The sequence below is a fragment of the Engraulis encrasicolus genome, chromosome 3 (assembly GCF_034702125.1).
Source record: "Engraulis encrasicolus isolate BLACKSEA-1 chromosome 3, IST_EnEncr_1.0, whole genome shotgun sequence".
NCBI classification, from domain to species: domain Eukaryota; kingdom Metazoa; phylum Chordata; class Actinopteri; order Clupeiformes; family Engraulidae; genus Engraulis; species Engraulis encrasicolus.
This window is the reverse complement of record NC_085859.1, coordinates 21,256,641-21,269,101: the sequence shown is the minus strand read 5'-3', so window position 1 is coordinate 21,269,101 and position 12,461 is coordinate 21,256,641. Positions and strand designations below refer to the sequence as shown.

General features: G+C 40.5%; 1 long non-coding RNA gene across 1 annotated transcript; it reads right to left on the bottom strand.

Moving 5' to 3' along the window:
• Positions 1 to 7,001: 7,001 nt before the first annotated feature.
• Positions 7,002 to 8,343, bottom strand: LOC134445282 (uncharacterized). Its single transcript, XR_010034215.1, has 3 exons — positions 8,247 to 8,343; positions 7,782 to 7,836; positions 7,002 to 7,086 (listed from the first exon to the last, which is right to left on the bottom strand). It is a non-coding gene; the product is annotated as an uncharacterized LOC134445282 (long non-coding RNA).
• Between the last annotated feature and the right edge of the window lie 4,118 nt (positions 8,344 to 12,461).

The following is a 12,461-nucleotide window of genomic DNA, read 5'->3' as shown; positions in this document are numbered from 1 at the left end:
AGTATTAATGACCCAGCTGTTGATGCATTTCATCCAACATGTGAGGAATACAAAATGACTATCCATCAGCCTGTCTGGGGTTCTATACAAGATTTGACCTTTTGTAGCTATTTCATAATCATGAGAACAGAAAGAAATCATCCTAGAGCTGTACGGGATGAACTAGGCAATGATATCAAAGCTACTGGGACCAAAATCACTGAGAAAACTACTGGTAGCACTTAATGCGATTAAAATCCTGTAGTGCACACATGGTACATCTACTTCAGAAGGAACCTGTGCAGTCCCACTTGAGGTTTGCCAACGGACATCAGACTGGTTTAGGATATGATAAGGAGGTGCTGTAGTCAGATGAAACCAAAATCAAGCTGTTTGGCATTAACACAATTCAATGTGTTTTGAGAAAGAGTACTGCTGTCTATGATTCCAAGAACACCCTCCTCACCATCATGCATGAAAGTGGTATCATTATGGTTTGAGGGTGTTTCTCTGGCCAAGGCACAGGACAACTTCACCGTCAACGAATGGATGGAGGGAGACATGTAATGTGCAATCCTGAGTGCAAACGTCCTTCCCTCCACCACTACACTGAAGGGTGGGCCATTTTTGGATCTCCCAACATGACAAAAATACACAACATACAGTCAAAGCAACGAAGGAGTGGCTCAATAAGAAGCATTTTAAAGTCGTGAAGTGGCCTAGACAGTCTCCAAATATTAACCCTATAGTAATTCTATGGAGAAAACTGAACCTCCCATTTACCAAGCTACAGCCACAAACTATTAATGTTTTAGAGATAACGTGCAAAGAAAAATGGGCAAAAATATGTTCTACTATATGCACAAACATTGTCATCAACTAAAGGAAGCATCTGACCTCAGTGCTAGACAACTAGGACTTTGCCACAAAGCACTTTATCTTCTTTAGCTAGAGGGGTCAAATACTTATTGGCCTAAATTAAATACAAATAAATCAAAATATATTATTTTAAGTTATTCTCTGGAATTTCTTTTTGATATTCTGTCTCTCCATGTTTGAATACATATTATCATAAATGTATAGACTGATCATGTCTTTATCAGTGGGCAAACCGGCAAAATCAGCAAGGGATCAAATACATATTGGACTCACTGTATATATACAGTGCCTTCAAAAAGTCTACACACCCCTCCTCAAATGTCAGGTTTTTGTGATGTTAAAAAACAAATAAATTCACAGCTTTTTCCTCCTTCAATCTAAACTATTAACCTGAAACAAGCATAAAGCTTTAAATGGAAACAATAGAAAATAAAAAACTTCAATTAACATGGTTGCATAAATATACACACCCTTAAATTAATACTTAGTTGCAGCACCTTTGGCTTGTCTGGGCCATTCCAAAACCTCAATATTATTCTGGTGAAGCCATTCTTTTTGTAGATTTAGGTGTGTGCTTTGGGAAATTGTCATTCTGAAAGATTAGTTCCTCTGCTTCTTCACCTTTCTACCACGGGGCCGAAGGTTTTGTGCCACTACCACAGCCACTGTGGAAATGTTCATAATTCTCTCCTCCATAATGAAGGCCCCAGTTACAACTGAAGAAAAACAGCACAAAAGAACAATGCTGCCACCACCATACTTCATGTTAGGTATGGTGTTATTGGGGTGATGTTTTGTGCCAAATATACCCTTTGGAATTATGACCAAGTTCAATCTCTTGGTGGAGTAAATCTAGCAAAAAATACTTCTGTAATCTCCCAAATGCATGTGAGAAGATATGTTATGGTCAGGTGAAACCGAGGTCGAACATTTTGGACATAATTCCAAGAGGTTTGTTTGGCACAAAAACAACACTACATTGCCAAGGTAACGCCATGCGTAAAGTGAAGCATGGTGGTGGCAGCATCATGCTATGTGACTGTTGTTCTTCTGCTGTAACTGGGGCTTAAGTCAGGGAGGCAGGAATTATGAACAGTTCCACAGGGGCCATTGTAGTGGCACAAAACCTTCTGCCCCCTATTAGAAAGGTGATGATGCAGATGAACTTAATCATTCAGAACGACAATTACCTCAGACACATGCCAAAAATCTACAAAAAATGGCTTCATTAGAATAAGATTGAGGTTTTGGAATGGACCAGACAGAGTTCAGATCTTTATGACACAGAACATCTGTTGGGCGATCTGAGAAGGACTGTGCAGACAAGATGTATGCACAATTTGTCAGGTTTGATGTGCTTTCCCAAAGATAAGTGGACAAATTTTTTCACATCAACGTTTGCCATGCTGATAGACTCTTACCCAAAAAAGACTGAGTACTGTAATAGAAGCCAAAGGTGCTGCAACAAGGTATTAGTTCAAGGGTGTGCATATTTATGCAACCATGTTAATTCAAGTTTTTTATTTTCTATTCTTTCCCTTTAAAGCTGTGGGTTTGTTTTTAAACTGCATTGTGCAGGATAATAGTTTAGATTTAAGTGGGAAAAGTTGTGAAATTATTTGTCTTTCAGTCATTTTTTTACATGACAAAAACCTGGAATTTGAACAGGGGTGTGTAGACTTTTGGGAGGCACTGTATATACAGTGCCCTCCATAATTATTGGCACCCCTGGTTGAGATGTGTTTTTTAGCTTCCAATTATTTTATTTTTTTTCTAAATAATATGGGACCTTAATGGAAAAAAAGAGAAAAATCCAACCTTCAATACAAGTGCATTTATTCAGTGGGGAAAAAATCCCACATAAAGAAATAATTATTTGACATCAAATAATGTGTGTCACAATTATTAGCACCCCTGGTGTTAATATTTTGTACAACCCCCTTTTGCCAACAAAACAGCACCTAATCTTCTCCTATAATGTTTCACAAGATGGGAAAAGACAGAAAGAGGGATCTTCAGCCATTCCTCTTTGCAGAATCTCTCTAAATCATCCAGAGACCTGGGTCCTCTCCTATGTACTCTCCTCTTCAGCTCATCCCACAGGTTCTCAATGGGGTTGAGGTCAGGGAACTGAGATGGCCATGGGAGGAGCTTGATTTTGTGTCTGGTGAACCATCTCTGTGTAGATTTGGCCATATGTTTAGGGTAATTGTCTTGCTGAAAGACCCAGTGACGACCCAGCTTCAGCTTTCGGGCAGAGGGCAACAGATTTTGATTTAAAATGTCCTGGTATTTCAAAGCATTCATGATGCCATGCACCCTAACAAGGTTCCCAGGGCCTTTGGAAGCGAAACAGCCCCACAGCATCACTGACCCACCCCCATACTTCACAGTGGGTATGAGGTGCTTTTCAGCATGCGCATCTTTCGTGGTACGCCAGACCCACTTAGAGTGTTTGTTGCCAAAAAGCTCAATCTTGGTCTCATCTGACCAAAGCACATGGTCCCAGTTGAAGCCCCAATACCGCTTGGCGAACTCCAGACGCTTGCGTTTATGATTGTGAGTGAGGAAAGGTTTTCTCCGTGCATGCCTCCCAAACAGCTTGTTGGCGTGTAGACAGCGCCTGATGGTTGATTTGGAGACTTTGTGACCCCAGGATGCTACCATTTGGTGTAATTCTGTAACAGTGAGCTTTGGAGATATTTTGATTTCTCTTACCATCCTCCTCACTGTGCGTGGTGGCAAAATAAACTTGGGTCCTCGTCCAGGCTTGTTTACCACTGTTCTAGTTGTTTTGAACTTCTTAATTATTCCTCTCACAGTGGATATGGGCAGCTGCAGTTGAGTGGCAATCTTCTTGTAGCCTCTGCCTGACCTGTGAAGGTCGACGCACATCTGCCTCACTTGTATGCTGTGTTCCTTTGTCTTTCCCATGTTAAAGAGTGGATAAGAGAAATGGCCTCGGTGTCACGTCATATTTATACACCAGGGAAACAGGAAGTGATGAATTACTAATTAAATGTTCCTACATACTCTGGTAAACTTTGTAAACTACTGTAGAAATGACAGAAATGCTTCAATTATATTTATTTCCTGGGAATTGTTAAGGGTGCCAATAATTGTGGAACAGGTGATTTAATGAAAAATAATTATTTTTTAGTCAGGGATTTTTTAAATTTCTTACAATTCATTTGAGTTGAAGGCTACATTTTCCTACAATTTTCAGTGTGACAGTATTCTTCTGCAATAAACACTGAATTTATTTTAAGGCTTTTAACACATCTCAACCAGGGGTGCCAATAATTATGGAGGGCACTGTATATATATATATATATATATATATATATATATATATATATATATATATATATATACACACACACACACACACACACACACACACACACACACACACACACACACACACACACACACACACACACACACACACACATCTATGTAAATATATGTAGTATTTGAAAAAAAAAGTTTAAAAAAGGAGACTTCTCCCTGACGGACAGTAATTAAGAAACCTACCCATTTGCTCTATTTAGGACCAGGCCAGGGAAGCGTGTGCAACAAATACTGAGCAAGAACTCTTGCTGACTAACTAATTTTTGGAATAAAATTAGAAATGTAAATAGAATTAAAATAAGAAATTAAAAACTAATGCCTGTAATGAAGTGTTCTGTTAGCATGCTTTATATTTTTCTCAGGGACAACATTGTCAAGCTGGAAATCAGGCCCAGTGCCTAAATTACCATCCGTTGCCAGTCATCGCAGATTATTTCCAGCACAAAATTCTCCTCCTCAAATGGTGAATAGGCAATGTGTTTGGGGACAGAAGAGAAATTTGCATGTGAAAACACATTTTTAATATCTGGGATCAAGGAAGACACAGGCTGTTCAGCACGATTCCCCAACAGAGTCTTAATCATATTCATAGGCTTCTAAATCTACCCTGAGGAAAAAAGGGACATGGCTGTTATCGTGGAGAGATAGTGGCAGGAAAGGGGAGGACAAACAGATCAGTTGTCCCAGGCCCAGGGAGTAGGGGGCCCCAGAATTAGGTCCCCAGTATATTATATGCACTGAGAGAGACTCCAAGTGACCGCTCTCCTTTAATCACTCAGATCAACAGTATTGACTGGCCCAGTACCCATTGATAACGACCTCCCAGACTGTTCACTGCAAAGGAAAGATCAAATGCGGTTGTTGGTGAAGTTTATGTAATTGAAGGCATTGTCTACTCTAATGTCCATTCAGTCGCTACTGTAAATGCAGCCTCAATCAAATTAGTATGGACAGAGACCGCTCAACAATGAGTGTGCTTACATGCACAGCAGTATCCCAAATATGAGGCTCATCCCAAAATCAGAATGAGAGGTTTATGTGAGAACAGAGTGTTCACCTTACCAATATCCTGCTTACCAGCAACAATGTTCTAACAGAATCTTGCATAATCAGTAGGCCTATTCTGGATACAGTGTTAATATTCCACAATATGCCAGTTTCTTTGATTCTTTGATTGACTCTGCCCTGATGAAGGCCCCTCCTTGGCCGAAACATGTTGGCGTTTTTAACTTTTCTACAATGATTTAGCCATTTAATAAAGCTATTTTAACTTTTTTGGGAAGAGTGCCTTGGATACTTTGTTTCTTTTGCATCCTATTTCTTGACCAAAGAGCACCTTCGGACTACCAACCAAAAACACTGTAGCCCCCCAAACTTTTCCTATTGCTCCACCTAGCACAGTGGTTCTGAACTGGAACAGTCTTGGGACCCACCATTTTCCACTCTCATTCGGTCGCGACCCAATTTTTTTAGCGTTCAAGTCAATTCTCAAAATGTAACCAAGACTCGAATGACTGGTTGCACGCTATCTATCTCGCATAAACATTCAGATTGTATCTATGACAACAGATGACACGGAGTTCACAAGCCTATCAAAATAAAAGTTGTAAATTGTTGCAGGAAAAGTTGGATTTTTTTTTTTAGAATTACATTTTTTTTACACCAAGGCTCCGCGACCCACCCATGACCCCTCCGAGACCCACTTTTGGGTCGCGACCCACCAGTTGAGAAACACTGACCTAGCATATTCTGATTTCTCAAAATCAGGTCCGGGAAAGGTGTTTGCATGGTCAAACACGAATTTGGGATTGTTAATATCCTGAGTGCATGCAAGTGTACACACACAGTGAGAGTGATGTGTTAATAAACTATAAGACACTATGCAGTATGAAAAGGTGCTGCAGACATCTCTTCATGGTTTGAATACCCTTAAAGTCCGATGGCCTACAACTAAACTCTGATTACTAAGATGGCTTGGATGAATTAGTCTTCACAGACATACACAACACACTGTACCCACCAGTAAGGTGAGAGTATCTATAGCACTATTGTTTTTCTTTGCTACAGGTAAGGCTTGTTTGTATGCAGATGGGTGATAGATGCTTGATCTGTCTAATATCTAAATATATGCAGGTTTGTGCTATATTAGTGACTATCTCAACAGGGGCAGTACAGCCCCCCAGGGGGCATTGGGGAGCCCATTTGGGGAGTCAATTTTATTTTTTACTATTAAGGGGGGCATTGGTAGGCTTATGATGATGTCAACGGGGCGTTGGGAGGCTTGTGATGAGGTCAATGCGGCGTTTGTTCAAAAAAGGTTGAGAACCTCTGTGCTATATACTCTGACGTGCAACAAGTAGTAGGCTATGTGCATTTACAAATGCTACAGAACACCTTAATACCCACTGGGATCAATAAAGTTACTCTACTCTTCTCTAGGTGTTGTGACGGAAGACATGAACTCAATATGCTCAGATTCAAGTATATGACATTCATTATGTCTCAGAGTTCAATCGATTCTTAATGTTTCTTTTGTTTCAGACATATACGGTACAAGTTTTTATTGTTTTAAGCATGTGACACATCATCAACATCCATGTGACCTTCTGATGACGACAGAAGTCTCACCATCAAAACATGTCAGATAAAACATAATAACTTTTACACGTCTGACACAAAATTAACTTGAAGCACCAATATGCTCATACTGATGAAATGAGGGCACCTTCAGTCACACTTACCTGTAAGCATTTTTGGATGCAGGCCGCGGGTCGAACTTGAAGAAAATGATACACATGGGAGTTTCCTTTTAGGGGGACTAGATTTCATACATGTGGTGATGATATAATCAATTTTGGGACATCGCTGTAGGGCCTGTGTGGGTGTCAAATAAAGGAACAGAGAGGTTTGAGTTGGACATTTGCCATCTGGATTTATGAGCAATCACACTTCCCAAAAAATCTCTAATCTATCCTCCTCACCATATGTTAATTACATAACTTTTATAACAGTGTGCGCATGTTTAAGCAGACTGACTGTATAAAGTTCTAAGCATAAATGAAGAATTTAGAAAATGTAAAATGTAGAATGACTACAGAACACAGACAGTGGATTTATGGGCGTATGTGTTGTGACACGTGATCACATGGAATGCTTAGAGCAGCCAGCTCATGTGTTCAAACTGAGGCAACCTGACCAACTGATAATGGATAAAGGGCAAAGAGTGATGTGCTTGTGTTGTAATACAGATGGGTTGACACAGAGTCCTTTCACCTATATTGAGCAAGCTTCTCACTCCCATAGTTAAACGGCTAAGTAGTAGTTCTATGCCTAGTCTGTTTCTGCTGTCAAATTCAGCTTGCGATGACAGCACAGTTAGCGGATGCTATGCAATCAAAGTAATGCATATGCAGTAATGCGTTGAGCTATTGCCTAATATTCAAAGCATCCAAGTCGTTTCACGTGTACTATGATACTAAACAAGTTTTGCGAAATGCCCTTTGACTGGTTTGAATATAGTGTCCACATAACCTGTAGAACTAGCCTAACAGCTTGGTTCACCTTCCTACCTTTCCAAGGTTTGAAATCTCGGTTGGCTAATCTGTCAACATCAGATCATGTCATCTGCAAATGGAATAAGTCCCACAACAGTTTATAATCGATGAGTAGAAATAACATTATGAAGTTATTATGGAAGAAGAAATGTGTAGCTAACCTTGCTAAATCATATTAATTTAGCTAGTATAGCTGGCTAGCTACTTAACTAGCTGAGCAGTTACGTTACCGACTCGTCAATTGATGGGCACACTGAACAAAGAAATAAAAAATATGAACTAACATAGTGATCATTGTCTTCCTGAAGTTTTGCATTTTGGTGGCCATCGGAGCGCCAACTTAGACTTGTAAAGGAAGCTAACTAGTCTGGCTGCTAGTATCTGCACAGTAGGCTTACCATCGCTGACATATCAGCTGTAACTAAAATACAACAAACCAGTTAAGTGAAAGTGAATATCTTATTTCATTCACGAACTTACCAGTCCATTTGTCAAAAGTCCACACACATGTCAGGAACACATTAGCCCACAATCCTAGTGCAATGATGTTGGTAGTGCTCCGCTCACATTATTTTGATGTCAATGGACTAGACGAAAATGATTGGACACTGCCTACAAGCTCTGCCCCTAAAGTGCGCAAGTGCGCAAGTGCGCTCGCCAGTAGAACCTGTGAAGTGAGAGGATTGAACAGTAGGATAACAACTGGATGTGATGTTTCAGCACACTAGTAGGCTATAGCAACTTTGTTCAATGGTTGCAATACAAATCAGCCTACATTACGAGATCAAATTACATTTAATAAATAAATAGCCTAAATAAATCAATCAATCAATCAATCAATCAATTCCTAGGCCAACTATTGTCATTATTGTTCAGGTTTTCTTGATGGTGCTATTAGTATAGTAGGCCTATGAAGAATAGGATTATAAAATGTGACACGGCCATGATTAGTTTCAGGTGTAATTTTCCATTTGGTTGTCAACTAATCAGACACTATGCACCTGCTGAGCAATGCATGTTCACACAGGGCTGCTGACAGCTTTGTCTGTGCCTAGGGCAAAAATATTTAGAACGCTCCTTGGTCCTTGTATCTGGGTGTGGCTTGTATCTGGGTTGGACGCATAAGGGAATTGGAGAGTTCATGAACATCATAAACTGACCAAAGAAAAAGTCTGAAACTCTTTTTCCATTTCCAATGAGTACAGTCATTGGAAAGGGGTGAATCTTGTGAATGGCAAATACTCTAGGCCTACCAGACTTGGACAAGTTAGTTCCAGCGAGGGGCACATCACATCTAGGGTCCAACTCAACATCTAACTTCCCACCCCTTCCTTTTGCCCGTGGCCTTACGAGTCAAAAGATCCTTGACAATAGAAGTTTCATTCAATATCTCGCAAACTATATTTCAAAGGTCATTTTGTCATTTGGAATCAGGAAGTTTAATGGGGAACAGGTCCCCAAAAGTTGTCTGTTTCCCAATGTCCAGTGTTCTAGCCCTGCTAGGACGTGAAACGCCCAGTGATTGGATACTTTGCAGAGTTCACCAAAGAGTATCCAATAACTGGTCGTTTCACGCAAGGCAGAGACACTGGACATTGGGAAACAGCCATTGTCCCCATGCTGAGAGCGAGGAAACTATACAGTCCCTCCAGTTTTTCGCGATTCAGCGATCGCGTGGATTCATGCAAATTCAATGATATTCCGCATAATTTCACGATGCCGCGTAATTCCTGTAAAGCCGCATTTTCCCCGCAAAATTTCAACATTCTGTGGAGTTTATTGATTTATATTTTCGTCAAAAAAATAAAAATGTGACTACAATACCACCGGAGACGAAAACCAATACGAAGCATTTTTGTTAATATGTCACTGAAACATTGAAAAAGAATTGCCTGCTATTTCGGAAGTCGCGACCCTCATCTCAGCTGTTCCGCGTCTCTCCTCCCCTCCATACACGCAGGCGTCGATGCTGCACACTCAAGACCTTTTTTTTTAACAGCAGTAGCCTACTTTTCAGTGCAATCCTGGGTGGAAAAAGTATTGTTGCCCATTTGTCCATGACGAAGAAGTGTATGCAGTCATGAAATAGTGGCGGTACTGTCGCACAGTAGCAAACATCTTACGTTAGGCTACATGTTTGCGGAACTTCTCCACTCTCCCCTGTCGCTTTCATGAGCATGCTACCCGACGGTCGTTGTCTGATCTTTTTTCAATGTTCGCTAATGTTTGTAATTTAAGGGTCTATGTCTATGCGTAGGCACAAGCCTTCTGATAACAATCACTGTAGTGCCGATCGCAAAGGTTTCGGAAGTGTGGAGTTTTGCAACTTGTTTCAGTCAAGGACACCGAGATAGGAAGTGAACGGCCCTTCCACGCTTTCACTGTGTTATTGCAATAAAGTCTTGCGAATCCATGCAACCATGCACACAACCATGTCAACGAGAGCGTGTATGCCATCACAACTTTGCATCAAGCAAATAATATGCAACAGCTTGCAATACGAGCACGAGAGAGAGAGAGAGAGAGAGAGAGAGAGAGAGAGAGAGAGAGAGAGAGAGAGAGAGAGAGAGAGAGAGAGAGAGAGACGCGTCTTCCAACAGGTGACATTGTAACGCTTGCATATGGCTACTGTACCCCGCGACGCTCTTCATTAGGCCTAGTGGTAGGCTATACCCACAAGTATTTTTTCATAACGCGCTGTCCCGTTTTCCCCCGAAGTCGTTCTAAAATATCGACAGAGATTTATGAGTGTCGCGGCCATGATTTTTTTTACACATTGGACGCACTGGCTAATAAGACGCTCTGACAGCTTTTGACAATATTTTATTATTCTATTATATAGGAAGTGTGTTTCTGAATCTCTCTCTCTCTTTTGTCTTAAGCCTGCTTAGACTGATTGTGGTTTTCAGTTACCAAAAAACCCAGAAAGGGGTGCAAAATCTTTGCAAAAAATGAGAAAATGCCACAAAATCTTTGCAAAAAATGAGAAAATGCCGCCACAAAATCAGGCATTTTGACCGCAAAAATCACAAAATCCCAGTGCAAAATCCTGGAGGGACTGACTATATTGGTTTCTCCACGGAGGTGGGGCATCAGCGAAGCACGAGGCCACAAGCACAAGGCGAGGATGGGAGATTACTAAGGCTGTAACGATATTGCATCGAACCGAGGGATCGCGGTACGCAGACCCACGAACCCCTATCGCGAACCTCCCTCGCAGAATCGCGATGCGCCCTTTCAAAGTTGTTAAGGGCTCTGCATACTTAAAGGATTTATCCGGAGTTGGAACAAATTTGCCTGTTTTTTGCATGTTTGGGATGAAATACAGTCACTCTAGAGCAAAATCAAGGCAAAAGGATGCGTTTTGAGAAAGTTTGATAATATCACGTTAGCCTCGCCCAGATAGCAAAAATGTTCTGGGCTTTTTATGGCCCAGAAACCTTGGTTCATCCTGGAAATATGCCGCAATATGTAGGGGTTACTCCCGGGCCTAAAACGGCCCACAAGATTTTGCCGGAATCATGCCAGAAAGCAGCCAGTAGAATGCCAAGAACGTTCGACAGAGTGCCGGCACCTTACCAGATGTTTGCCAGAAGACCCAGAAATGGCCCATGAGCCTACCACAAGATTGCCAGAACCCTACCGATTAAAACCCATAAATATGCCGGAATGTATTTAACCTTCCCAATAATAATAATAATAATAATAATAATAATAAAGAATAAAACCCACAAAAAATCATGCAAATTGGCCATTTATTATCTTTAGTAGGCTACAACATTCATCCATTCAATAGATTTTGGAAATTGAAAATGTATGACATTTTAAACAAGAAAACAAAATGATCAAAATGCATTTTTTTAAAACTCACAGCCTTTCTTAAAATATCCCTTCATGTTTTAAATGGAATTTTCCAAAAAACAAACCAGAAGATAAACACGTTTCTTAACATATCCATTTGAGTTATTAAAAAAAACGTTCAGAAAATAAACAAAATAATAAACATTTTGTAACGCATAAACCTTTAAGATATCGGTGAGAAAAACGCACAAGACCTTGCAGTCGTACATTGTATTTTCTTCTGTGAACATGTATTAATCATGTACAAACATGTAAAATACATACAATCAGGGTGCGGTTTGTAGGGAGATTGTCCCCTCTTCTGGTTTTGATATTGTCACTTTTTCCACATGATTTTAATCATAGTTTAATGTAACTCCATTGATATTGTTGACATCTGAAACACATCCCCCTTTCTGGTTTTCTGACAAATCGCACCCGGCATACAATATAAAAAGTTGAGTCCTTTCCTGAGACGTTCTGCAGTCAGGGAGCTCCTGAGACATTTGACCCACAGGTACCAAACATACCTTTTAAGGCGACATCTTTGTCATGATGTGTTAATTCAGCACTGTGGCATAAATCATCTCAATTACAAAATACATAAAAGTGAAGCGAATGGGTATACAAGAGTCTGACTATCAACATTTTAAAATATCTTCCCACAACAAAGTTCCTCAAAATTGACAAAGGTGTTCCTCCAAAAAATGGATGCAGTCAAGCCACCGATGCAGCCTTTTCGATCTTGGCTACTTTGAGCATGTGTGTGTGTCTGACCTAGTTCACAGTCCAGTGTGTTTGTGTGTGTGTACCGTAGCATGCATGCGTGCAGCTTGGGATGCCATTGTGGTTCGG